The 26055-nt window shown below is 40.8% G+C and overlaps 1 long non-coding RNA gene and 1 pseudogene across 1 annotated transcript; one reads left to right on the top strand and one right to left on the bottom strand.

Moving 5' to 3' along the window:
- Nucleotides 1–650: 650 nt before the first annotated feature.
- Nucleotides 651–24494, bottom strand: LOC143434400 (uncharacterized). The gene is made up of 4 exons (XR_013103871.1): nt 24167–24494; nt 4913–5018; nt 2797–2968; nt 651–1787 (listed from the first exon to the last, which is right to left on the bottom strand). It is a non-coding gene; the product is annotated as an uncharacterized LOC143434400 (long non-coding RNA).
- Nucleotides 21377–22478, top strand: LOC117719611 (developmental pluripotency-associated protein 4 pseudogene; annotated as a pseudogene).
- Nucleotides 24495–26055: the final 1561 nt, after the last annotated feature.

Raw genomic sequence — 26055 nt, 5'->3', positions numbered from 1 at the left:
CCTGAAATCTTGTCAGTTTTGTCAGACGTCTGGAGTGCACAGATCTGATTGTTACGCATGGTGCCAATGCAGGCAGTCAATGGTGAAGATGTTTCCTGTCTGCACAGACCCTATCCCCTAACCCAGCATGGAAGCTAAGACAGATAGGTACCATATGAGCATATCATGGTTCACAAACTGTGTTCAGTCACCACTGACAGCCAGACACATAAACTAACTGGTCTTGGCAAACATCCTACCTTATTAGATACAATGAAACTATGCCAAATGACCTGCTTGGCAAATCTGTGTGTGTGTGTGTGTGTGTGTGTGTGTGTGTGTGTGTGTGTGTGTATACATACATATACATACACATACATAATACATTTCCTAAATATATATTATATACTTCCTAAACACACGTACACATAAAAAATAGTCTAAGTGGTTTTTCAAATGTTTTCATTTTCATATCTACCTAAAAAAGACCTCCTAAGGTATTATTTAGCACTGTAAGTTCTTGAAACCTTCAAACAGTCATCCCTGTTCATTAGAAGGTCATGACCTGTTGACTACCATGGCAGACTCTATGCCTAAAACATCATAAGATCACTTGGTCTTTTGTGGCAAAAGACAACATCAAATGCAAAAACACAATAATGTGGGTGTTCCCTTTGGTAGTCTTTTGGATTCACGGTGGGGTTTTGGGAAGTGGGCTTCTCTGAACTATGATTTCCACCACTGCAGAGTATGTTAGTTGGAGTGGACGGTAAGCAAAACACATTCAACTTAGTTTTTTCTTTTGACTTAGTCATCTCCTTGACCACCAAACATCTGCAGATCTAATACCTCCATCAGTTTTATCCCAATTAATGCCTCTGGTGTATCAAAGAAGGAAGATTTTAAAATTTTAAAATTTCTTTTCTTTAATCACAATAAACTCTTAAGATAATGTTAAGCATCCTTTAAATAAAAATCCACCATCCTGACAATTCTCTCCCTATCACCCCTCCATCACTCAGAATCCACCCTACCACCACAGAACCACTAAGTACTGAGCTCACAAACTAATCTGGCCTTACTTGAGCAAGTTCTGAATCATATAATCATCTTCCTTGATCCCCCACGTCTGGGCTGCCAGCCAGAATGTGAGCAAGAAGCAGAAAGGGTCATTTCCTGAGGGGAATGCTGAAGGGCTTGCAATGTGGCCGTGGGTGGCTTGGCCTGCCTTGGCTGCAGGGCTACTCTTTTTAGTCTTTATGTGCTGTTTAATGAGTCTCTGGCCAGAGGATATGAGAGCTGAGTGTTGCTCAGCTGTACTGTGCAGTTATTGTTCCTCCCAGTGCACCAGGTGCCACTCCAGATAATGCCCTTCAAGTTCCAGAATGGGCCAGGGCTGGGTGCAAATCTAGGAAATAAAAATCCACTTGTCTTCCCTCTTGCAGTGGCCCTGCTCCCTGAGAGCTCACTCCTGGAGGGTCCCAGCTCTAACCTCTTGCCTGTGTTAACTTTAATACCTTTTAAATAAAATTTTTATTTCAACCCCTTCTGAATTTTTTTGTTTATTTATTAAAATCTATTGATTTTCTTTAAATTTTTTTTTTTTTGGAAAAAAGTAACTTCAGCTACACATCCACTGTTTTAATTTCAAAGAGTTCTTAACCTACACAAACATATATTTTCACTCATATTTCAGACCAAAATGTGGCAGGAATTTACTCTGTGGTTTGGATATGCATCTATCAGAGGAGCAGAGCAAGCCGATGATATCAAAATGTATATATTTGGTTCTCTTGTTGTGTGGAGAACTGAAAAGAAAAAAAAAAGAAATCAGGAGAAACTTACTATACAGTGATTCTTTTTTAAAAAAAAAAAACTCAATATTAAACCCACTAATAATTATCTTGAGCAGTATTCTCAACCAGTATATATTTTATATTTTAAAGACATGCAATTAGAATGAGATTTTGGAGTATACAAATATCTGTGCTACTATTAGTTGTATCTGCTGTAGAGAACTGACAGTTTAAATGTAGTTTCTAGATCTGGTTTCCAACCCCAAGCTTGGACCAGCTCCTGTTTTCATTTGTCTAGTATGCTTCAGTCAGAACAGGGTGTCTGGAGAGATGCTGCTGCTTCGAAGCCGAGTTACATCAAACGCCCTTACAAATTGCCTTCACCATCACGTCAAAGCGTCCTTCTCCTCAGCCCTGTTCTTTTCATTTAAAGGAATAATCTTCCTACCTTAACACCAGTCCAAAACAAAGCATTTAGTTCCTTCTTAAGGGATGAAAACCTAGTGCTAGATTGAACAGTGTGTGTGACCTTGCCTCCAGATTGGTACCCATGCAGTTCCAGTACAACTGACCGAGAAAGAGCATGTAAGCTTGGTGTCCATCAGAGCTCCAATGTACCTGACCCCAAGCATGTGAGTGGCACTGTGCTCACATTAACCTCACTCATCAGCAAGATAGACATCCTTTGCTTCTAGAGGCAGAAGCTCAGCCAAGTATAGTACTTCCCCTTATCCACAGGAGCTGTGCTCTTAGATCTGAGCCTACCTGTAACAGCAGTTGCTACTGAACAGATGTACACTGTGTTGCTATGATTTTTTTCTATTAACTTCCTATAGATTTATCATAAGATTTAATTTATGATAGAGATGAACAAAATAGAAGTAGAACAATTATAACGATGTGCTATATTAAATTACATGAATGTCTCTGTATGCATGTCTTTCTCCCTCCCCGGTCCTCGGTTATTTCACAATATTTTATTGGAATTACCCAGCTTCTTTTTGCCATGGGCAACTGATACCTTGGAAAGGGAGGGAGGTACAGAAAGTGCTGAAGTGTACCTCTGTAGTCAGTCACATGGAATCTTAGGATCACTATTTTACAAGCAGAAATGCAATTTCCACTTATTTCCATCTTCTAGTGTGAGATGAGAGCTTGTTCCTTTTTCTTGTTGGAGAATGATTGCATCCACGCTATAAAAAGACAAATACACAGAGCCCCCTTGAAAGATCCTGAAATCATAAAAGCAAACCCCCAAAACTGTTACTTTTAAATCTACATCCAGTCATAAACAAAAAAGTCTCTAAACAGCATCCTGATACTCTCTCTCTCTCTACCAATTATGAGGTCTTGAGTATGACCTAACCTCAGTTGCTATGGAAAGAACTTCTTTCCCCATCATTTCCCTTCTATAAAAGGTGCTATCTGCAGGCTCCTGCAGCCTCAGACTCCTGCTGCTCCAGGTGACCACTGACTGTAGGACAGACTCTATCTGAAGAATGCATGTCTGTATAAAATGCCTACTTCAGGGCTAGCTGGAACTGGGTAGTTATGCCTACCCTGTTAAGGGGTTCAATATTAACCTGAGCATTTAGCCAACATACTTTAAACTATATCTATTCATTTTATGCCATTTTGATCCTTACACTTCTGGGGAATTGTTATTGTTGTTTGTTGTTTTTCTTAGCTTGACTATAACTTGGAAAGGGAAGTGAACCGGTTTCATACTTGTTTTGTTCTATTTTTAATTAGGGACTCCAGATTTCTATGATACAATGTATAATTGTGGCTTTAAGAGAGAAAATATCCGTGTATTAGTAGAACTGGAGATAATATGGATGCCTTAAAATGAGCATACATTGACAGCTTCTGAAAACTAGCAGCATCCACCTGCTAGGAGACTGTCAAGGCATAAAGGAAGGATGCTTCAGACCTAATTCAGCATCAGTACACTGGGAATCGGTTACACCAAGCAGTTGATCAATACTTAACAGTAGACAGACAATCAGGACACAGAAGAACCAACTTAAAGCACATGGTGCTTTTTCATACATATGTTGTAATTCTGACCTAGAGCACAATATCAAATAAATCAGATATGTGAGCAACAAAAATCAATTCAAAATAGAGCAAGAAAATATTTTAAAATATCCCTTGGCCACTAGAGAGATGGATCAGTGGGTAAGCACTTGCCTACATGTCTACATGACCTGAGTTTGATCCCTGAAACCTACACAATGTAAGAAGAGAACTGACTCCTGCAAGTTGCCCTCTGACCTGCACAAGTGTACCTGGAGAGAACACACATGCATGTGCACATATAAACAAAAATAATTAAAAGCAAATAAATGTGTTTAAGTTTTATCAACAAACTTGGAATGTTTTTCACATGTATTCAATGTGGCATGAGTCTGTAAGATGCATCTTTTGTCAATGAATTATAAGAGAACATGATGTTACAATTTATCCAGAAGGTTCAGGATATATACCAACATAGGAAAGGCTCTGTACAGTCCTGCTTAGCATGTTGTAAGTGACCTAAGATTCCTAAACACAGAACATTACTTCAAGCAGCAGCATTGAATTCCCATGGTGCATGCTCTGGAAAATGCTATCTTACAAGAATTTTATAAAGACATAACATCGAAATCCCATCAGGAATTCTGATGAGTAACCTCTTGAGGTAACAGTGAGTGAAGTGGTGAGAATCTCGCTTTACAGTTCCACCACTAAAGTTAAATAGCAGCAAAATACTATAGAACAATTTACTGTTACATTATATGGGGAGAGAGAAAGAAGAGGGAGGGTGGGTGGCTTACATTATATCCTGTACAGACACTGGGGTCCCTGAGAACCATTCTGAACATTTAAAACCAATGCCTCCACCAGTAGTTGCTGAAGCTGAACTTAGAGTCAATCTTCCTAGGACCTCCATCCTATTCCTTGTATCAAAATTAGCTAGAGTTCTCTCTTCCTGCTGCCTGCCAATCAAGATGGAGAACTCTCACCCCATTCTCCAGCATCATGGCTGCCTGCATGCCACCATGTTATCCGCCATGACAATAACGGACTAAACCTCTGAACTATAAGGAAGCCCAACTAAATGTTTTTTTTTTCTTTATAAGAAAAAAAATTACCTGGAGTCTTTCATTCATCTTTTTTTTTCCAGAAACAGCTATCATCTTCCAACCTCACTGCTACCACAACCCGGTTGCTGAGACTGGAGTTGCTCAGTGTCTCCATCTGGACAGATACATCATAGAGAAGTGGTTAGTATCAAATGTTCTACAGCAAGAGTAATTTCTTTAAATTTCCATGTCTGATCATGGAACCCTAGAGTCATGCCCCTTAAACTGGTAAGCCAAGGTAGCCAAGAGTAACATTAGTAATCTTAACAGGAATTTTTAATTTTTACAAGCAACTGCACAAATGCCTAGCTAAAGATGGCACATAGCTTAAACACTGGATAACAATACATTTTTGGTAATTGTCACATAATGACGGAGATAGCTTTTTAAAGTACATTTTGTGATAAATTCCAAGAATCATGACAATCAGTATAGAACCGGAAGCGTGGGTAGTTCCACATGATTCCAAAGTTTGAAAAATGAAACATTTACCAAAGAGATACATAAATTTCCATTGGTGACACTATCTAAAAATTGAAACTGCCTTTTCCAGTTCATGTATATTGTTTTGTCACATAGCTACTAAGTCGTTGGGTGAAAATTCCCAAGTCATTCAGATCTTATAAACAAAACTAGGAATATACAGAACCGTTAGGTGTTCTTTTTGGTCTATGTGGACTATGGGAAATTTGATGATCTAAGACAGTTTAGAAGCTCTCCTCAGAGATTTAAATGAAAGTAGGTAGGAAGATAATTTCAGCTTAGATAAAGAGCCATTCCTATAGAGTTTATCTCTGACCCCACATTTTAAAAGTACCATAATGCTAAAGTATTATGCATTTAAAAAAAATTCCAGGGCTGGGGAGGTAGGTCAATGGGATAGAACCCTTGTCCAAGCATAAAAGGCTAAGTTCATATCCTATTACCCCCCACAAAGAGACAGGATGGAGTGGGCATATATGCAGCCCATGTGCTTCTAGGGATAGAGACATAAGGATCATTGGGACTTAATAGTCAGACATCAAAAATGAGTGTTGGTAAAAAAAAAAAAAGGGTTCAGTGAGAGACCCTGTATAATAGGAATAAGGCAGAGAGTGTCAAAGTGGGGTGCCTGATATCTCCATGAGCACACTTACCTACATGTAAGTGAACATACACACATATAAAAACACAAAAATAAAGGAGAAAGACCGATTGATACACTGGGGGAGAGGAGAAAAGGTAAAAAAAGAAGGAAAGAGATAATATATTGCTTTCTAAATTCATAAGAAGCTTCTATCCAATGTAAGAGCAAGTGAAATATATGCTACACTTTAAGTCTGAGGAAAAAATAAGTGAATGAGAGATAAATGCTTATTTCCAGAGTCTTAAAAAAAAAAAAAAAAAAGAAAAGAAACCTGGGGAAGGAGGCTCAGAAGCTCACTGACGCTACCCTGTCTCCTGACTCCTGCTCCTACCTCTAGTCCTTTCAAGCTCCAGGCTCTGTGGCTCTCCATAGTACAGCTATAACCATGATCCAAGACAGCTTGCCTGGATTTGTGCAGGATGCCATGCTCGACATCATTAGGGACCAGGAAGCTATCCAAACGCAAATGTATCCTCTAACTTTTACCCATGAAGCTCTTCTTTAAGTACTCAGAAGTAAAGGATTCAGATAATCTAAGAATACAAATGGAGTTTGGTGCACTGAAAATCATTCTGCAAACCAGGAGTAAGGACCTTAACCACTTTCTCTAGCAGTGGTTGTTTTTGTGTGAATTTCCCTGAGACCCCTGGCTTTTTTCTCCAATTTGTTGGTTTTCTGGTGGCCTTATCATCATTTTCACTTATGAAGGCTCTTCTAAAACCCTTTCTCCTTCTAGAGGCCCTCATCCCTGTCAGTCACAAATCATAGCATTATATTATTCATGATTCAAATATTTAACCATGACCTCTATAAGGATTCAAAATCTTTGAATTAAATTCTAAGTTATGGAGAAGTGGTTGGACAAAAACTCTTCCACCTTCTACTCTAATCCTTTTGTGAACACAAGAAGCATATTAAATAATTTGCCCTAACTCATACAAATTTGGAGAAGCAAAGAGGTATAGAATCTATCTCTTCCTTTTCATTATAGAACATGTGGGGTTTTTAAAAAATAAGCACAAATGTATGGCAGACACTAATGCAGTGTGAAAATTTCTAGGGGTGTGGTTTAGAGGGACAGATTGTTTTTTATTTTGTTTTGTTAGTATTTTATACATGAGTGCTACATTTACATCACGTCTCTTCCTCACCCTACTCCAAGTCTTTCTGTGCCTTCCACTCCCTCTTGGATTCATGATTCTTTAATGATTATATATATATATATATATATATATATATATATATATATATAACCAACCTGTTGATTCCATTTGGGATTGTTCATATGTAGATGTATTTAGGACGATCATTTTGGTATTGGACCATCTATGAAGGGTCCCATTCCTGAAAAAGACTGAGACTTCCTCTCTCGGTAGCTGTAAGCTATCTATTGGTCTTCATATGGGGCAGGGAGGCTTGTGAGACGCCCCTTCCACATTAGTGTGGCAACTAGTGTTGTCATGGTGCTGGTCCTGTTTAAGCAAGCCTATTTCTGGGATTTCATGAATGCAGCTTCCCTGTAATACACAGCCACTATCACAGAGCAGAAATCCTGGTCTTCTGACTCTTACAATCTTTCTGCCCCTCTTCCATGATGGTCCCAGAGCCTTAGGTGCAGGGATTGCATTGTATATGTATCCACTGAGACCTGTGCTGGTTAGTTTTATGTCAAATTGACACAAGGTAAATTTATCTGAGAGGAGGGAGCCTCAATTAAGAAAATATCTCCATAAGATCCAGCTACAGGCAAGCTTGTAGGGCCTTTTCTTAATTAGTGATTGATGAGGGGAGTGGTCAGCCCATTGTGAGAAGTACCACCCCTGTACTGCCGATCCTTTGTTCTATAAGAAAGTGGACTGAGCAAGCCAGTAAGCTGCACTCCTCTGTGGCTTCCACATCAGCTCCTCATCCAGCCTCCAGGTTCCTGCCCTGTTTGAGTTCCCGTCCTGACTTCATTTGACGATGAACAGTGTTGTGGAAGTTTAAGACAAATAAACCCCTTCTTTCCCAAGTTGTTTTGGTCAAAGTGTTTTATCACAGCAACAGAAATCCTAATTAAGGCAGGGCTGGACATACCACAGGTAGCTGTTCTCTGCATTTTGACCAGTTGCAGCTTTCTATAATGCTCTCCCATGTGCTGCAAAAAGGAGCTTCTTTGATGGGGGAGAGGGTGAGAGTTACACTTATCTGAGAGCATAAGGTAAGTATATATAGAATGCAGTGACCAATTGTAATGGGTTAGAAAAAGTGATAGTCATAGATTCTCGTCTATAATCCATGACCACACCATCCATGGATATTTGGTTAAGTTTCCAGTTCTGAACATGAATCCCCTCTTTTTTTTGACTGGGCTTTAAGTCAAATTAGACATTAGATGGCTATTGGTTACCCCCAGGATATAAGTGCCACTGTTGCATGGTTGGAAGTATCTTGTCATGCTAGTCATTTGCTGGCACATCTTAGGACTGTTGGAGAGACAGTAACACTATCTCCTTGAGTGATGAGGGCTGTTGCCCTTTCTGGTTTCAGAAATATGCTGATGTGCTGTGGAAGAGGATGAGTGTCTCCCTGGAGATGTTAGGTTGTGGACGAGATGAGTTCCTCTGCCACTGGAGGATGCCTGCTCCAGATCCAAGCTGAGAAAGCCCAGGGAAGAAGGAAGACCAGTCCTTAAGCACAGATGAAGTCAGTGTGCCCTCTAGTGACAGCTTCCCAGAATTCTTGTTAAGAAAAACCACAAGAGCATGTGTGCAGGGAGAGCAACTGGACTTCCATCTTTACATAATGGAAACATTTCCATAAGGAATCTTTCACAAAATTGCTTCTGATTTCATCACCCCAGAAACATCAACACTTGAATTGTCCCAAGGGTATGATCACTGCTAAGAAGCTACATCTGAAACTACTCTCCTAGGACCCACGGTCATCCACATAAACTTACCGGGTCATTTTGTTATTGGGCATATCCGTCTCCATAGTGTTTATCTCAAATATGCTTTCTAAGACTATCAGTTCCTCTTCTATAGTGTAAGTTAAGTTCATGGGGGTAAGGGGGTGCCCCAAGCAAGCACCACATGAGTGTGAGTTGGCCAGCTATCATTATTACTATTTTAGCACTAAATTTACTTTTCTCCTTCAAGACTGTCCTGTCTCATCCTCCTGAATTCATCCCCAGACCTGGATCATCACAGACCCTTGTGAATACATTACTCTAAAATCTTAAGTCACCCAAAAGAATAATAACATAACACGGTGCTAATTGAACATTGACTATGGCAAACATTGTCCTAACTGCAGTCCATGTATTATTTAATCGCCACGTCTATGAGAAGTATGGACAGCTTTTATTCAGCTATTATAGACAGGAAAACTGACATAGAAAAACAAGACCATGGAGTCCCTAAGCACTGGGGCTGGGAGCTTAGATGGCTCTTCCCGTTTCTAGAGCTCATGGACTGCGTTATCATGCAAACATTCAAATTCGCCTTTCCTGAAGCAGGAAGAGTGTGCATTTTAGATCCTCTCAGTGAAGCAAAGAATGGAGAGAACGATAAAATGGATGGATGAGCTCCACATTCAAAGGATGCTCCTGTCTATGTAGCACATTAATCGCTCGAGGCATCCCAAACATGATAGCATGCAAGATACTCAACAGCATTTTATCACCGTCTTGAGTATTTTAAATACAAGTCACTGGTTATAACAAACACTGATCTAAAGTATGATGATTTTTGCCCCGTTAGACTTCATAGATATATTTATGCCGTTCAAATTTTCACTTTTTCCACTGCCTATTGAACAGATTTTATTTCTATGTAAATTAAATTGTTACATATGGCTTTATCCAAACCCTTTAATTTTTCAAGTTTTTCCATAAAATATTCATCACTACATATTTATCACTGAAAATATATGCTTAAATAATAAATTCTAGCGTGTAATCATTACTTTGAGAAAATTTGATTTTTAACTGTAAATTCTTAGCAAATAGAAACGTTAATAAGAATTCAAAACTAAATCATTTTACTCCGCAATGATCTGATTAAACACAATTTTTAAAAATACTTACTCACAGATATTTTAATTCCTAATGCCTATCTTCCTATTAGAGTTAAAGACACGTATAATGCAAAAATATCTGTCAGCTTTGATAGGCAAGGCCTGCCTGCTTGTGATATTTCCTCCTGGCAAGATGTCAGAATAAGGTTTCTCCAAGTTTCTAAGTCCCAACAAGGATGTGCACATCGAGCAGCAATGCCACCAGGCATTAGGATCACATGGGTCTCCTGACACTGCAGGTTCTCTGCAGCTGGCCAGACACAGTGGACTCTGACCTTCACATGCCCCTGACTTCTAGGTCCCCCACCTCTCCCTCTCTCTGTTATCACCACATCACAGCCCATGGCTCAGACAGTACAACTTTTAACCAAATTTGTGGATAGGAGGGCTAGCTGCTCTGGTAAGTTCATACACAGTGATTGAATGCCCAGTCCTTCAGGATGCATCTATGGTGTCAACAGTTTAACAATTCTGCAGATACCACCTTCCCTCTTACACATGCAACACCTGTGACTGAAGTAGCAAAACAGCCTCTTCCTTAGGAAGCATGCTCTCAACTTAAGACCAGACAAGATGGCCCAGTTAGAAAAATGGAACCCACAGGCAGGCAACAGAGTCAGGGACAGCCCCCTGCTCCAGTTGTTGGGAGACCCACATGACAACCAAGCTGCTATATATGTTGGGGAGAGGGTTAGGTTCAGCCTGTATTTGCTCTTTGGCTTGTAATTCAGTCTCTAGGGTCCCCCAAAAGTCCAGGTTAGTTGACTTTGTTGGTCTTCTTGTGGAGTCCCTTCGGCTCCCTTAATCTTTCCCCCAAACTCTTCCACAAGACTTCCCGAATTCTGTCTAGTGTTTGGCTATGTGTCTCTGCATCTTTTTTCATTGGCTGCTAGATGGACCCTCTCAGAAGACAATTATGCTAGTCTCCTGTCTGCAAACATAACAGGACATCATTAATAGTGTCAGGGATTGGTTCTTGCCCATGGGTTGGGTCTCAAGTCAGGCCAGTCATTGGTTGGCCATTCCTTCAGTCTCTGTTCCATATTTATGGACTCAGTGTGAGAGAATGCACCTAGTCCTACAGAAACTTGAAGTGCCAGGGTAGATTGATACCCTGGGGTGGCCTCCCACTTCCCAGAGGAGAAGGAGGGGACTTGTGGGGCTGTACTGGGAGGAGGTGAGGGCTGCAATCAGGATGTAAAGTGAATGAATGAATAAATGAATAAATAAATAAATAAATAAATAAATAAATAAATAAATAAATAAATGGAAAAAAAAGAGAATGTGTGAATCCCAAAGGTACTTTCTTAGCCTAGTAATTTACATGTCTTTATTGTGTTACTAGCATGCTCTGTATTCTTTAACAAGCAGCCAATGTTATCTGTGCCTCTGCCCCTTATTCATAAATTATGGATGATACTAATAGTATCTGCTTCAAAGAGAGTACTCAATGATTCAATGTGTTAACCTTAAAAATGTGCTCATGATAGGCTTAGTATATATTAGGTATGCCTAAAAGATCTGATAAATAAAAATAAAATTACTCCATGACATTCATTACATAAACCCAATCTGACTCCGGGTGATCCCACTCAGCCTTTCTCACTCCTCCACACCCTGTCTTAGTAACCTTTACATGCAGAGAACACATGTGCCAAGTTAATTGTTTCATTCAGTGGATGAGATCTCACTTCAAATCTTCCATGTGTGGATTTCAAATTAAGTGTTCAATCAAGCATTAGTGGTCTGGCAATGGTTAACCTTCAAATGGAAAATAATTATACACAGAAATCTTTATTCTTTCTGAGGTCATGAGAAATTATTTATTATGTATTAGATTTTGCTACTGCAAAGCAATAGCTGGTTAGTGGGCTGTTGGGGTCTGAGTTATTCTCTGGGTTGAAACAAGCCTTCTGGGTGTATTAATCATCTGTTTTAAAGTAAAGTCCACACAGGACAGTCTGGCTTCCAAGGAGTCCTGCATAGTACAGCCCCACAGATACCAGCCTACACTAGGGAGGGTTCCTCTCCCTTGGTCCTGAGGAGACACCGCTTCCCTCTCTTGTGTCATCTACCTCTATTGTGTTATGAGGTTCTTCATTTACAGCACTTTTTAAAATTTTAAACAAATATATAGATTGAAACCTAATTATATTTTATTTCAAATGAAATAAAAGCCCCCCTCATTTTTAATTTCTGAAAAAATCCCTGTGAAGACCAAGCATCCCTATTTGAAATTTAAAATTTAGAATGCTTTTTTTAAGTTTAAACCTAATATTTGAGACAAAATCCCAATGTATATTCCAGACTAGCTTCATATTCACAGTCCTTCTGCCTCTGCCTCCCTAGCTCTGTGATTATAGACATACACTCATGTAAAATCTAAAAATTAACTTAGTGCCACTGTAACACCAAGAACAACAGCAAAACCTATACATTTAGCTTCAAGGGGTGGGTCACAGTCAAATCTAACAACACTAAAATTATTACACAAAGTTACACTTCAGACCATCTATACAGTATGTATATGAAACATAAATGAGGTACATGTTCAGACTTGATCCTGTACCCAAGATTAGGTATATGCAAATATTCCAAACTTTTAAAAATTCAAAATCTGAAAAACTTATTGGCCTAAGCATGTCAGGGAAGAGATACTCAACCTGTTCAAAGAACCACTCTCCCCCGAGGAGCACAGTCCCATGTCCCTGGCCTCACAGAACACGTCTCCATTTCCCCCCAACCTCCTCCTCACATGGCATCTCACATGCTTACTTATGAGTATAAATCACCATTATGGAAGTCACTATGGAACTTATTTTAAAAATGCCAACAATGGAGGTCAAAAAGATGTCTCACAGATAAAGGCACTTATTGCCAAGTCTAACACTCTGAGATGGTTTCTTGCCAAACCCATATAATGGAAGGAGAGAAACACACACACACACACACACACACACACACACACACACACACACACACACAGTGTAAATTTAAAAAGAAAGAAAACCACTACTAGGTCTTCCATCTGACCCTGCTATCCCACTCCTGAGTATTTGCTCAAAGGATTTCAAGTGCACAGAGATGTTTGCACTTCAGTGCTACTCCGGCATTCTTCACAGTAGCTGAGCTACAGAGCCAACCTATGCAGCTGTATTACTTGTGTTTGTCAACATGACATAAACTTAGACATGTCTGGGAAGGGAAAATATTGTTTCTATTTTTTCATTGGAAATGGATTTTTTTTTTCATGCAATATATTCGGATTGTGTTTTTTTCTCCCACAACTCCCCCAAAGAGTCCCCAACTTCCCTCCCACCCAAGTTCATACTCACCTCTCTCATTAGAAAATAAATAGACATCAAAAGATAATAATAAGTTAAATAATAAGATAAATAGTAAAACAAACAAAACTAAATAGAAGAAAGCAAACAAGCAGAAGAGCCAAAGAAAAAGTACAAGAAACATGCAGATGCACAAACACACACTTGCACACACAGAAATCCCATAGGAATAGATAGATGGATACATAGATAGATAGATAGATAGATAGATAGATAGATACATACATACATACATACATACATACATACAGATAGATACAGATAGATAGAGGATAGATAGATAGATGGATAGATAGATATAGATAGATAGATAGATATGTATAGATATATAGATATATAGATATCTATCATATGTGTGTATATAACACATCACAAAATATATTCATAAAAGATCTTTAAAGGGGGATAAAAGCCCTGACAAAACTATCATAAGACAAAGAGCCCATCAAAATGCCATTATGCTCATTTATCTTGGCCATCTAGTGCTATGGGTAGATTAAGAGTGGAGAATGGGACATCTTAATTAAGAAAATACCTCAGTAAGATTGGCCTATAGGCAAGCCTGTGGGGTGTGGTGTTAATGAATGACGTGGGATAGCCCATCCCACTGTAGACGGTAGTATCTCTAGGAAAGTGGTCCTGGGTTGTATAAGAAAGCAGGCTAAGCAAGCCATCAGGAGTAAGCCAGTAAGCAATGGAATCTGTTTCAGCTCCGACCTCCAGGTTTCTGCCTTGACTTCACTCAGTGATGAACCATTTGGTACCTAGAAGTTTAATATGAAATAAGTCTTTTCTTCTCCAAAGATATTTTAGTCCTGATGTTTTATCACAGCAATAGAAAAATAACTAAGATACTAAACCAACAACAGAGGCGTGGATAAGGAAAACGTGGTCGTGGTATAAATGCACAACAGAATTTTTCAGCCACAAAAGGGAAAGTTATGTTGTTAGCAGAAAAATGGAAGCAACTGGCCATGACATCAACTGCACAAATTAAGCCAGAAAGGCAAATGTATGTCAGCTCTCATATGTTGTTCCGAGGCTATATTAGATATATACATAAAATCATATGTGAATTTATAAAGGAAAATGATGTAGAACTGTCTGGGGAAGAAATGGGAGCGTGATGGAAGGAGGAAGAGGTGAAGGAACGAAGGAAGGGCAGGGAATTGTGGGGAAATGTGTTCACCCTACAGTATACATTTGTGTGCAAATTTTAAAATAATAAAATAAAAATGCTATAAATTACCATCCCCTTCTCAGCTTCAGTAAATTCCAATTTCAATAATAGTATGAAAAGCTGATTATCAAAACGGAAGCACTAATTCTTTCTAGTTGTTGATGGGCTGTTTTCAGAAAGAAGTGATACCCATTTGCAAGTATGTGATGCTATGCCCGTCTCTGAGGAGACAAAAGTGAGACAGACAGGCGTGCTTCGTGTTTTCATAGACCCTGTATTTCTTGGGATGGGCAGATTAAACAAATTATCAGATGCAAATAAAGTGTTCTCAAATTACAATGAGATTAAATGCAAGTCTGATCAAATAAAACTGTCTCATTCACAAGGGTTCTCTAAATTGACTGCAATGTCAGAATCAACCAAGGAGCTAGTAGAAAGCTCCTTGTCTTCCCAGGCAAGAAGAGGATGTGATGGGGATCAGGTGCCAGTTTTTTAAACCTCCTCAAAGTGACTCTAAACTAAAACCAAGAAAGAGAATTAGTGTGTGTGTGTGTGTGTGTGTGTGTGTGTGTGTGTGTGTGTATGCACATACAGATAAACACACACATGCACGCATGTGCGCACTCACACACACACACACACACACACACACACACACACACACACACACACACAGAGTCAGTCAGAATTGCAAATACCTAAGGGAAATTTGGTTCCTTCCGTGGATAAATTTAAGTCGTTATTAACACTTGTTATGTGTGCTTAAACAAACTAATCGCTCTGCACTTTGATTTCTGAACTTATAAAATGATTATGTTATTATCACCAGCTCTTTATAACATTTGTACTAAAAATCAAATTATACATGCCAAACATTTACCACAGTAGCCTATTCCTAAAACTTGCTCCCAGAGTCTGCTTGCAGGAAGTACTGTCATTTCTGCAGCCCAGGACTGCTCTCAGGACTCTCTGCTGCCCCCAGAGTCTGCTTGCAGTACTGATGTTTCTGCGGCCCGCTTTCCGCTGCGCCACCTTACAGCTCTCATTTTTTTATTGTTACTGTTTCTGGCTCTGCTGCAGAAGATAGCAATTTCCTTCAAGCCTTAAGCTATCTTCCATGTAAACGTGGCACCAGCACTTCACCAGGTCCCTTAAGAGCCTACAAAGATTGACCTCGGCGTGTTTTCCTTGTTGCCTGTGCCTCCTTTGCACCGTTTTTATGGTCCGGAAAGAGAAAGAACTGCCAGGTTCTGCATAAGAGAGACAAGGGTACATGATTCCCCTGGGGCCATGAAACACTCTGGGATTGTCTTCTTCCTTGCCTGCACCTCATCAAAATCTACATCTAACTTTCCATTCCATTCTAGAACTTCTCTCCTGATATCCTGCCGCACCGCCATTCAGTTTATCTCGTGTTTTAGAAACTGAGCAGGCTGTGATTTTTCTTTTCTGGCCTCTGACTGGATCCTTGGAGAGTGGTGGAAGGGCTGGGGGAGTTGTGGTTTTTTTTTATTCCCACACATGTGGTTTATTTATATAAGTGATGGCATGCCCTATTTCTGTTTTTTTTTTTTTTTTTTTTACTGTAAATCCACGAAGCAGTAATATAGACCTCTATTATCACTAATGGTTGCTATATGCTGTGCACATTCGTGTGTGCTATGCTTTTATACATCTGGAAGTGTGGTAGGCTGGTTTACACCAACATCCCCATAAACTCACAAGTGATGTCTTGCGCTACAATGTTACCACTATCTCAATGTTCCTTAAGATACAGGAAGTGTTCAGCTCTGTTGTAATCTCGTGAGATCACCGTCATAAGTACTGTCAGTGTGGATGGAAACACTGCTATGTGGTACATGCATGTATTATGAAGACCTAGAGCATTGCCTGATATACAAGTAAACATCTCATCAAAATTTTCCTATTATTATTGTTATGCTTTAGAGCCTCAGGCTAAAGGTTAATTCCTCATGTGAAATCTTCCCCTTTTCTCCTGCTACATTCTCCACCAGAGTTTATTGTATCGAAGTTATTGATTTTACTGTCTGGTTCCTCCTCAATGTGCTTCTTGCTTTGTCAGGCGCCATCTAGGAGAGGCGAACCCTAACAAATGAGGTTCTGAAGATGACGTATCATCTTGTATGGTCTGCATGCAATGGTATGCCCTATTTCTATACTGCAACTAACACACTCATCGACAAGGTAAAAAAAGTGACAAGAATTATTAGCAAGTTTTTATTTTTTAAAAAAAAAATGACTCTTTTTAGCATCAGATGCAGGAAAATTATACATCTATTTTTCTATATTAAGAATATACGTAACCGGCAGTGGCTGGAAGAAAGACACCCAAGCGACTGCCGTGTATACTACTACATTGGATGAATGTGTGATGGAGAGATGAGAAGGATAGAGTGTGAGGTGGGTGCAAGAGAAAGTGAGGCTGAGGGGTTTGTACGCTGTGGAGAAAGGTGGAACTGGAGACTCGATGCTGGTGAGGAACAGGCAGATATAAGAATGCCACGGTGACATACTGGCCCCGGGCTGCTGCCAAGTGCCATGTCTGGGTTCTTGGTCCTGCTGCAGCTGGGGTCTGTGTTGATGTCTGTGGCCTGAGTTACCACTAAAGACCAAATGGATGTCTGAGGTCTGGGCTGCCACCAGAGACCATGTGGATATCTGAGGGCCATGCTGCTGTTAGGTGACATGCTGATCTGAGTGGCCTGTACCGCCACCTGAAGCCATGGGGACTTCTGAGCCAATGCTGCTGAAGGAGGTGTAAGGTAGGGGTAGAGGAGTGAGAGGTTATGTCTGGGTCCATGGTCACATTCAAGCCGCTGTCTATGTTGATGTCCCAGACCTGTATTGCCACCAAAGGCCATGTCCCTGGTCTGGACTGCCACCTGAGGGACTGTGCTAAGCTGGCCTTGTCCCTCACCAGCCATCATACTCCAGAGAGCTAGCCCCACCTCTCACCAGGGCAGGACAGTAGAGCTGACCCTGATGGTAAGGAAGCATAGAAGCCAGCACTGAGGGTGTCAATGAGGGAAAGCTGGCCCCAACCCTTGTCTGCTCTAGGGTAGCTTGGGCAAGGGAGAGATGCCCTACCTACCTCACCCCTCACCACCTGAAGCAGGCAGACGACCTGGCCCTAAGGTCATGAGAGCAAGAAAACTGGCTGTGTTCCTCACTGGCTGAAGCACACTAGAAAAAGCAGACCCTGAACCTTACCTGGGCAGCAAGGTAGAGGTGGCCCTGGTGGCAAAGGAACGGGTGAGCTGGCCCTGCTTCTTTTCATCTGTGGCACTGGGTGAGCTAGCCAGGGCAGTGTTAGAGAGCTCGGACTATTGTCATGGATGCAAGAGAATTGGAAGCCTGACCAACTCAGCTACCTCCCAGGCCCAGGTCCAGGGCTTTGAATTGGCCCACCCCAGCATTTACCACATCTATGATAACACAGCAACAACAGAATATTCAAGAGAAATCCCTATGAGGGTTCAGTATTGATAGTGTGGCAGAAGCCAGAGGCTTTGACACAGAACAATGTCTCGTTGCAATGAATATTTGCAAGTAAAGATGTGTGGACAGAGTGCACACTGTGGGACATACAGACACTACAGCTGCCACGAGGAGATGAGGGCTTTTGTTGTTTGTTTTTGTTGTCTTATTTTCTTTTCTTTGGCAGGGAGGTGCAAGGGTGGAGGGCAGAGACAAAGAGATAGGGAGATGAGTGAGATTGGGGTGACAGATGTTTGTTTTTGTTGTCTTATTTTCTTTTCTTTGGCAGGGAGGTGCAAGGGTGGAGGGCAGAGACAAAGAGATAGGGAGATGAGTGAGATTGGGGTGACAGATGTGAAGTTAACAAAGAATCAATAAAAAGTTAAAAAAAAATAAGAATATGCATAACCACTGGGGGTATAGCTCAGTTGTAGAGTGCGTGACAAACATGCATGAGATTCTAGGCTCAATCCCTACTAATGGCAACATTTTATTCTCTCTCTCTCTCTCTCTCTCTCTCTCTCTCTCTCTCTCTCTCACACACACACACACACAAACACACACACAGAGACACACACAGAGAGAGAAAGAGAGAGAGAGAGAGAGAGAGAGAGAGAGAGAGAGAGAGAGAGAGAGAGAGAGAGAGAGAGAGAGATTGATTTCTGGTGTGTAGTCTCTGTGGCAGAAATTTCTCTGTTCAATGTTTCTGCAGCAGAAGCCCTGTCATTGGACAGGGAAGAGGGAGGAAGAGCTAGGAGTTGGGAGGAGAAGAGAGAGGCAAAATGGCTGTAGACATGGACCTGCATCGCATCAAGTAAATTGGTAGATATGAAATCTAAAGGTTAGGAATATTGGGATAACCTTCTAAATTGTGTGGTCATCTTGTGTATTGAGTATTTGTGTAAGATCATGAAAGGCAGCCTGGTTTCTGGTCAGGCATAGGATAGAAACCATCTATTCATCTATGTTCATTTTCAGGGCCTGAGATCCACTGTAATCAGCTGGCTACAGAATACAAATGGCCAAAATGTCAGCTGAATATACAAGAGGAGGAAGCACAAAGCCCTGATCAGAGACAGAAGCCAACCTCAGATGCCTCACAGGTAATTACAAAATGTTTACTACTAAGCCATGAGAGACTCAAACATGCCTTCTTGCATGTCAGCTTTGCTTAAAAAGATGAAGAGGAAACATGTGGTAGAAAAACACATCTAAAGACTGATTCACATATCCACAACATAGCCCGACTACATGCAAACATGTGGTGTGCAGGCACTGCCTTCAGAAAGTCCGGAGCTGGTAAACTAGATCACTCTCTTCCTCTTCCTCCTCATCTCAGTGTATATCAGTACTTTCCATCACCTGAGAGTAAGAATGCACTCAATGCTATCTGGCACCCCTCCCTCTCCCTCACTAAGACAGTCTGGCTGAGAAACATCCAAGGACCCAGTAGACCTATGGCCTGAGAAACTTCATACTTCTGTTGATCAATACAAGATGGGCAGAAAGAAGACAAAAAAACAAAGTGAAATATACTGGAAGAGCATACACATTGTGGTTTGGGATTAAAATGTAGTTCGTACACTAGCATTTGATTGTTCATCTCAAATCAAAACTGAGAAATAGAACTCTGTACTTTGCCGATTTAAATTTCTCTTACTTAAGTGATTACAGAATGCAATATACATTTTGAAATCCACTGTAGCGAACATGAGATGTAGAAGGACAGTCACCAAGGAGGTGAATGTGCTAGGGAAGGAAACCGCAATCTATTTGAGATATGTATTCCAAAACAGTCTTTAACCTCATTGATTTCCGTTGTTTGGAAGATGTATTCTGGCAAAGAACAGTCGCCTCCGGGCACACATTACACATTCAAATAGAAAGAGACAGTATCTGCCAAAATAATTTATAATCTTCGAAGTGAAGATAAACACCATACACTCACACACTTGTTAGAATGCATAAGCATATCACCTAAGTGTGCAGAGAAGATTTGATATTCTGGGTGCTGACGCACCATCAAGTTAGGCATCAGTGGACTTACATAAGTGCTCAGCTATTCAGAAAACTTTTCTAGTAACTTTGTATAAAACCTATTGTTTATTAATTATCAGCAAGGAATGTACCATATGCTAGAGATTTCAGCAAATATTCTGATTCATCTTCACCCCAGGCACAGAGAACAGCAAAAGACAAATAACAATCCTTGGGAAGTGCTGTGGGCTGCATTGTGTTGCTTAAAGATGAAATGCCCTTTCATACGACAAAAGTGCCTGAAGGAAATGATGTGTGTATCTCAGGGCCAATTTTGAGCTCCTTTGCATTCCCTCGGGCATAGGCTTCTCCGTTGTCAAGTTCAGAGAGATTGTGAGCTGCAGAATGATGGTGGAGTCTCTATAAACCAAGTAGGAGCTTTCGTTAAAATACTTCAAGGTGAATAAATAAATTAGAAGAGAAATAATTCTAGAACACTACCAGTGTTACAGAGTTGACTCAGCCCATGGAGATGCCAGAGAAGACACCTCAGTGTAGACATGGGAACAGGGAAACAGGGGCTGTCTGCACAGGACAGCCAAGGTGGCAGCTTGCAGGGCATCAAAGCAGAAACCCTGTGATCCAGCCAACCTCCACGTTTAATCTGGTTATACTGAGCTTCCAACAAAGATTAAGGGAAGTCAGAATACCTGACCTAGGTTACTTTGAGAGAAATCATATCTCAAGAAGCTGTGCCTTCCCACTTGTTCATGGGGGAAAAAAAAAAAAAGTAAAGGACCATACACACATGTGTGTGGCAGACACCAAGGCAATAGCTGAGGACTTTTCAATAAGTGTAACTATGATTCGTCGTCAGGAAAAATAATGCTTGGTTTTGTTTTTACATTGATCTGCATAACCTCACAGACATCTGATATGCACAGAGTCGAGGGGACTTTCAGTGAATCAGCAACTTGATAAATGCAAGAATATGAAACTGAAATGAAATCTGGTTCTCACTCCATGGCTTGTGGTCTTGTAACCAAAAATCCTCTTTTCTTAGATGGAAGGGCACACAGAGTCAGGGAGCCCTTTCAGAGCACTTTGAAATAAAAATGCTATTATTTGAGGTCAAGTTACAAACTATCTGGCTTGGGATTCTAGTATGAACAAACATCCGTAGAAGCCAAAGACTTAAAAAAAAAAAAAAAAAAAAAATTATCGCACTGGGGCCAGGGGTCATTTGGAAGCTGGAAGAACTTTCTTTTGGGGGTTTCACTAAACTCAAGATGGAAACTGCTAAAAGCCAGGAGCAGAGCACAGAAGAGCTCAGGGAAGAAGTGGAATACTGGATGCCTAGTCAACCAGGCACATCTTCTGCAAAGACACAAGCAATGAAGAAAAAAACAAAAACAAACAAACAAGCGAAGCCAGAGAAAGATAACAGTTGTAAACCAATGGAGAAATCACGAGATTCTGAGACTCCAGGACATACTCTTAGGAAGGTATCAGTTCTTCCTTTTACAGAACATCTGCCCCTAGTAAACCTGATTCACCAAGATGTTTTGCTGACATGGTCCCAGGACAAGAAGCTGAGCAGCAACGGCCAGAAATTAGACACTTATAAATGACTCCTTGTAGTGGCAAATGCCTAATTTGAAGAACGTTCTTGACTCACCGAAAGAGGCCAGGATGAAGACATCTAGTGGAAAAAATGAAGACCAAGGAGGGGACAACAGTTCCCTTGAAATGGTACCTCTGTACCAGCGAAGCAGATACCTGCCCTGACTGATCCTTCTGTGCTCTATGAGGAAGTCATCAGCACTACTGTTGTGACCACAACTGCCTCCGTCCGAGACAGTATTGACGCCTTGGCCCAGAACTGCGGCCAATGCTAAGAAGGTCGATCCAATGCAACACCAGTAGACAATGGGGAAATGTGGTGTGTGGTTCATGGGAAAAGCATTCCTGCGACCTCAAGTGCTTAGGTTTGGCTTCAGTTCTATGCTGAACAAGCCTGGGTACCTGAGAAGAAAGGAAAAGTGATTGCCCTCTTTCTGCTTCCTGCTTCCTGCTTCCTGCTTCCTGCTTCCTGCTTCCTGCTTCCTGCTTCCTGCTTCCGGTCTGCACATTTCCACTCTCATGCTGTGCCCGAAGTGTGTTCACAGGAACAAGGTCTTAACTAAGGCCCCAGGGATAAAGGGTAGATCTCTTAAGTTTGACATCTCTTTACAACAAAGAACAAACCCAAGTACTAAGGGTGGATCTCAAGTGAAATCACCTGCTCTTGTGGAGCAGTCTGCAGAGCTGCAGCTGACACTGAGACTGAGGGAAATCTACATCTATGCCTTTGAAGGTGCCCACCTCACCCAGAATTATGGGATATTGTAAGTTAGCTACTCTTGTGTGAAGATTTTTTTTTAAGTGTCCTGTGTGTTTTGCGGCAAGCAGGTCATAGGCAGAAAAAAGAAATCTCCAGATATATTAATTGCTTGTCCTGTCACCAGCACCCGGGGTCATAGCAATTGAGCAGTCAACTGTAAAGACTTAGCCTGTGCCTGTATCCTCTACATATCCTCTTTGCTGGGTTATAGTATGTTGTTAGTGTTTAATACTTAGGTTTGTTTTCTCTGGGAGGGGAGAGAGAGAGAGAGAGAGAGAGAGAGAGAGAGAGAGAGAGAGAAGGAGGAGGAGGAGGAGGAGGAGGAGGAGGAGGAGGAGGAGGAGGAGGAGGAGGAGGAGGAGGAGGAGGAGGAGGAAGAAGAAGAAGAAGAAGAAGAAGAAGAAGAAGAAGAAGAAGAAGAAGAAGAAGAAGAAGAAGAAGAAGAAGAAGAGAGGAAGGGAGGGAGGGAGGGAGGGAGGGAGGGAGACAAATTCTCCTCTGATAACAAAATCTTCAGTGATAACAAAATCTTCAGTGAAAGTTTAAGAAAACACAGATGTTTGCCATGAGACGTTTTTCCTCAGGAAAGGCAAGGAAGCAGCTTTAGAGGAATCTCTAGAAAGAACCTGGAGATTGGACATCTCTTCTGTGGAGCAGCTCTGAACTGAGGGAGTTATTTCTTCCGTTACTTGGCCTTCCCTCTTCTCTTCCATTCTGCAGCTTTGCTTGCTTCTGGGGACACAGGCACAAGCCACACTCCAGTTCTCTCCTTTGAGGACCCTACAACACACTGGATGTTTGTGAAGGATGCAGTTTTCTTACAGAATGACTGCTGAGATGTTCAGATCATTCTCAATATCCTCTGTTCATTTTTTATTTTACATCTCCTTCAGCCCACACACGAGTGTACCTCCAAGTGATTATCAGAAGACAGCTCACGACAACCACTTGGTCCACATTCAAGTGATACCTTTAGAATATATATATAAAAAAAATCTCCAGCTTCACTGGGTTTTAAGGCCTTTATTGTAAATTCCCAACACCACTTATCTTCTACCTTTTTTAATGCTATTTATTAGAACTAAACTCACTACTCTATGACAAGAAGCACTGGGACACAAAGAAAAAGAGGACAGAAAAGCAGGTTTAAAGATCTCAGAGTGTCTCCTTTGCTGCAGAGCCTAAAGATAGGATGTGTGTGTGTGTGCGCGCGCGCATGTGCGAGGGAGAGAGAGAGAGAGAGAGAGAGAGAGAGAGAGAGAGAGAGAGAGAGAGAGACTGATATCTGCAGCACATTTGGGATGCAGGAGCTGTCACTGTGAACAAATGCATCCTACGTGCACATAAATAAGAAAGGAGCCATTTAAGGTGAAGGGAATTTGTTGTATAACCTGCCTATGTCAAGGCTTAGATATATTTACCAAATCAGTCTTAACCACTCAGTAAACATTTATAAAACTAGAAAACATTTCCCTTCAAGAACTTCAATTCCTGAAGGTCTAGCTTATTCTGTTCCCCTTGACCTGTGTGTTTTTTTTTTTTTTTTTTCTTTCCCTCTAGCAAGCATCCCAACCAAATAAGGTTTGAAATTGCACATGGACTTTCATTACCCTCCTTTGTCCTTTCTCCCATTTTCATAAATAATCAAGTTGACAATACTGATGATCCATGTTAAAAAATAAATTAGCATTCTTACCTGCACAGCTGGCCTGGATTGTTACTCATCCTCGGTTTCTCTGAGTTGAGAAACTGATCTATATGCAGATGTAAAAATCTCCATATATTACGCTGACATTCTTAAATGGTCACAAACTTGGCCTATGAAAGCACATCCAGCCATCAGGCCATCTTCAGCTAAAAGGTTAATTATTTTAGTAGCTGCAGTCTGCCCTCCTGGGCATATCTCAGAGCTGAGGACCTATTACATGAGGGACAATCTCATTGGGCATGCAGACTTGATAACCTCGTTAGAGACTTAGTGTGAAGAGCCACTGTTCAAATGGGGTCAAACAGAGCAAGAAGGTAAGGGGAGGAGGAGCAGGCAAGTGTGAAGCTGCTGTGGGGTGTAATCTGCGTGGCTGGAATCATCTGGGGATGTTGAATATTGAGAGAGCTGTTGCTTAGCACTGGGCAGGGGTTAATGAAAGCACCCAGTGTGGAGTCTTTAGTCTAAAGATGCTGAACACCTACCCTGGTGAACTAAGGAGATGCTGGCGAAGAGCTATGCAGGGTCAGCCAGCCTGCTGACCAAAGCTGTCAGAGAGGCCAAGCTTGAGGCTGCTGAGAAAGAACTTAATTATCCAGCTTTTGTCATTAGAAGGGAGCCAAGCAGCAGGAGGAGTGCTGGACCACCAATTAGGTTAGTGAGGGGGTTATTCAGTTAAAGATCAGAAGCAGAGGTGAGGTGCAGCCTGGAGGAGGCAAACATCAAAGGGCCTTTTGGCCAAAAGGGGGGTTCCCCTTCCCACTGTGAACCAGGCCATTCCCATGACTCAACATTTCCTAAGTCTTAATTTTTGGCGCCACCAAGGTCCTGGTCTTTCTCAGAGAAGAATGGTGTTAACTCGTGATACCCACTGAACAGCCACATTTTAAGATCTTTCACTAAACATTGAATTTTGCTACCAAATGCTACTATTATGACAATATTGTTTTTTAAGAAACTCAGACTGTAATGGAAGCCTGTTTTCTAGTGGCTGACCTCATCAAAGTTCACAGAAAAAAAAATGCCGGAAGAAGGACCGCTTGAGATATTTCAGGCAAGGTATTTCCTTTAATGTTCTACTTCAATTATGTTATCAGAGAAACCCTTTTCCATGCCCTGAAAATATCCTGAGTCGCTGAGAGCAAGAACTCGAATAATTAAGCATTTTACAACTACAAGGATCCATCAGTTAGTTACTGTGGAGAAGGCATTTTGCAGAACCTTCTGAAGTGGTGGCCGCTCATCTCTTAAGAAGATTTTATTTTTAACTGTAACATTAACTATAGACACTTCTTACTTCAATGCAATGAATTGGAATAAGTAGATCATAGGTGGCACACACACAAACCATACCTGAAGAATACACATTTCATACCTGAGATACACAAAGAATCCTAGCTCAGAAAAATGCTAGACTCGAATGTCTTCTTCTAGTGTATACCTTTATTTGGAAGATAAGTTTATATCTGTTTTAGACAAGATAGTCTAAAGTTTAAAAGAAAATGATTACATTTATTTATGTTTGTGGGCCTGAGTGTGTATGGATGTTTGTATATACCATGGTACATGTGTGTTAGTTGGAGGACAGCTTACAGAAGTCACTTCTCTCCTTCTACCACAGGAATCCTGAGAATGGAACTCAACTCCTCAGCTAAGCCACAAATGTCTTTACCTGAACCAGTTCTTTAGCCCTTTATAAAAAATTAAGCTATTTTAGCTATAAACATTAATTTCCCCATTAATAATCTATCTGACATTAAACATTTTTGTTGAATTAGAAAATGTACATTGTAAACTTTTCAGTTTTAATTAGTAGATATTTCTTTTGCAATATGTTTAATAGTTATTAAAATGTACATTAAAATTAATTTATTAACAGT

This window comes from Arvicanthis niloticus, chromosome 14 (genome assembly GCF_011762505.2).
Source record: "Arvicanthis niloticus isolate mArvNil1 chromosome 14, mArvNil1.pat.X, whole genome shotgun sequence".
Classification (NCBI taxonomy): domain Eukaryota; kingdom Metazoa; phylum Chordata; class Mammalia; order Rodentia; family Muridae; genus Arvicanthis; species Arvicanthis niloticus.
The sequence above is the reverse complement of the archived record's forward strand: the minus strand, read 5'-3'. Positions and strand labels throughout refer to the sequence as shown.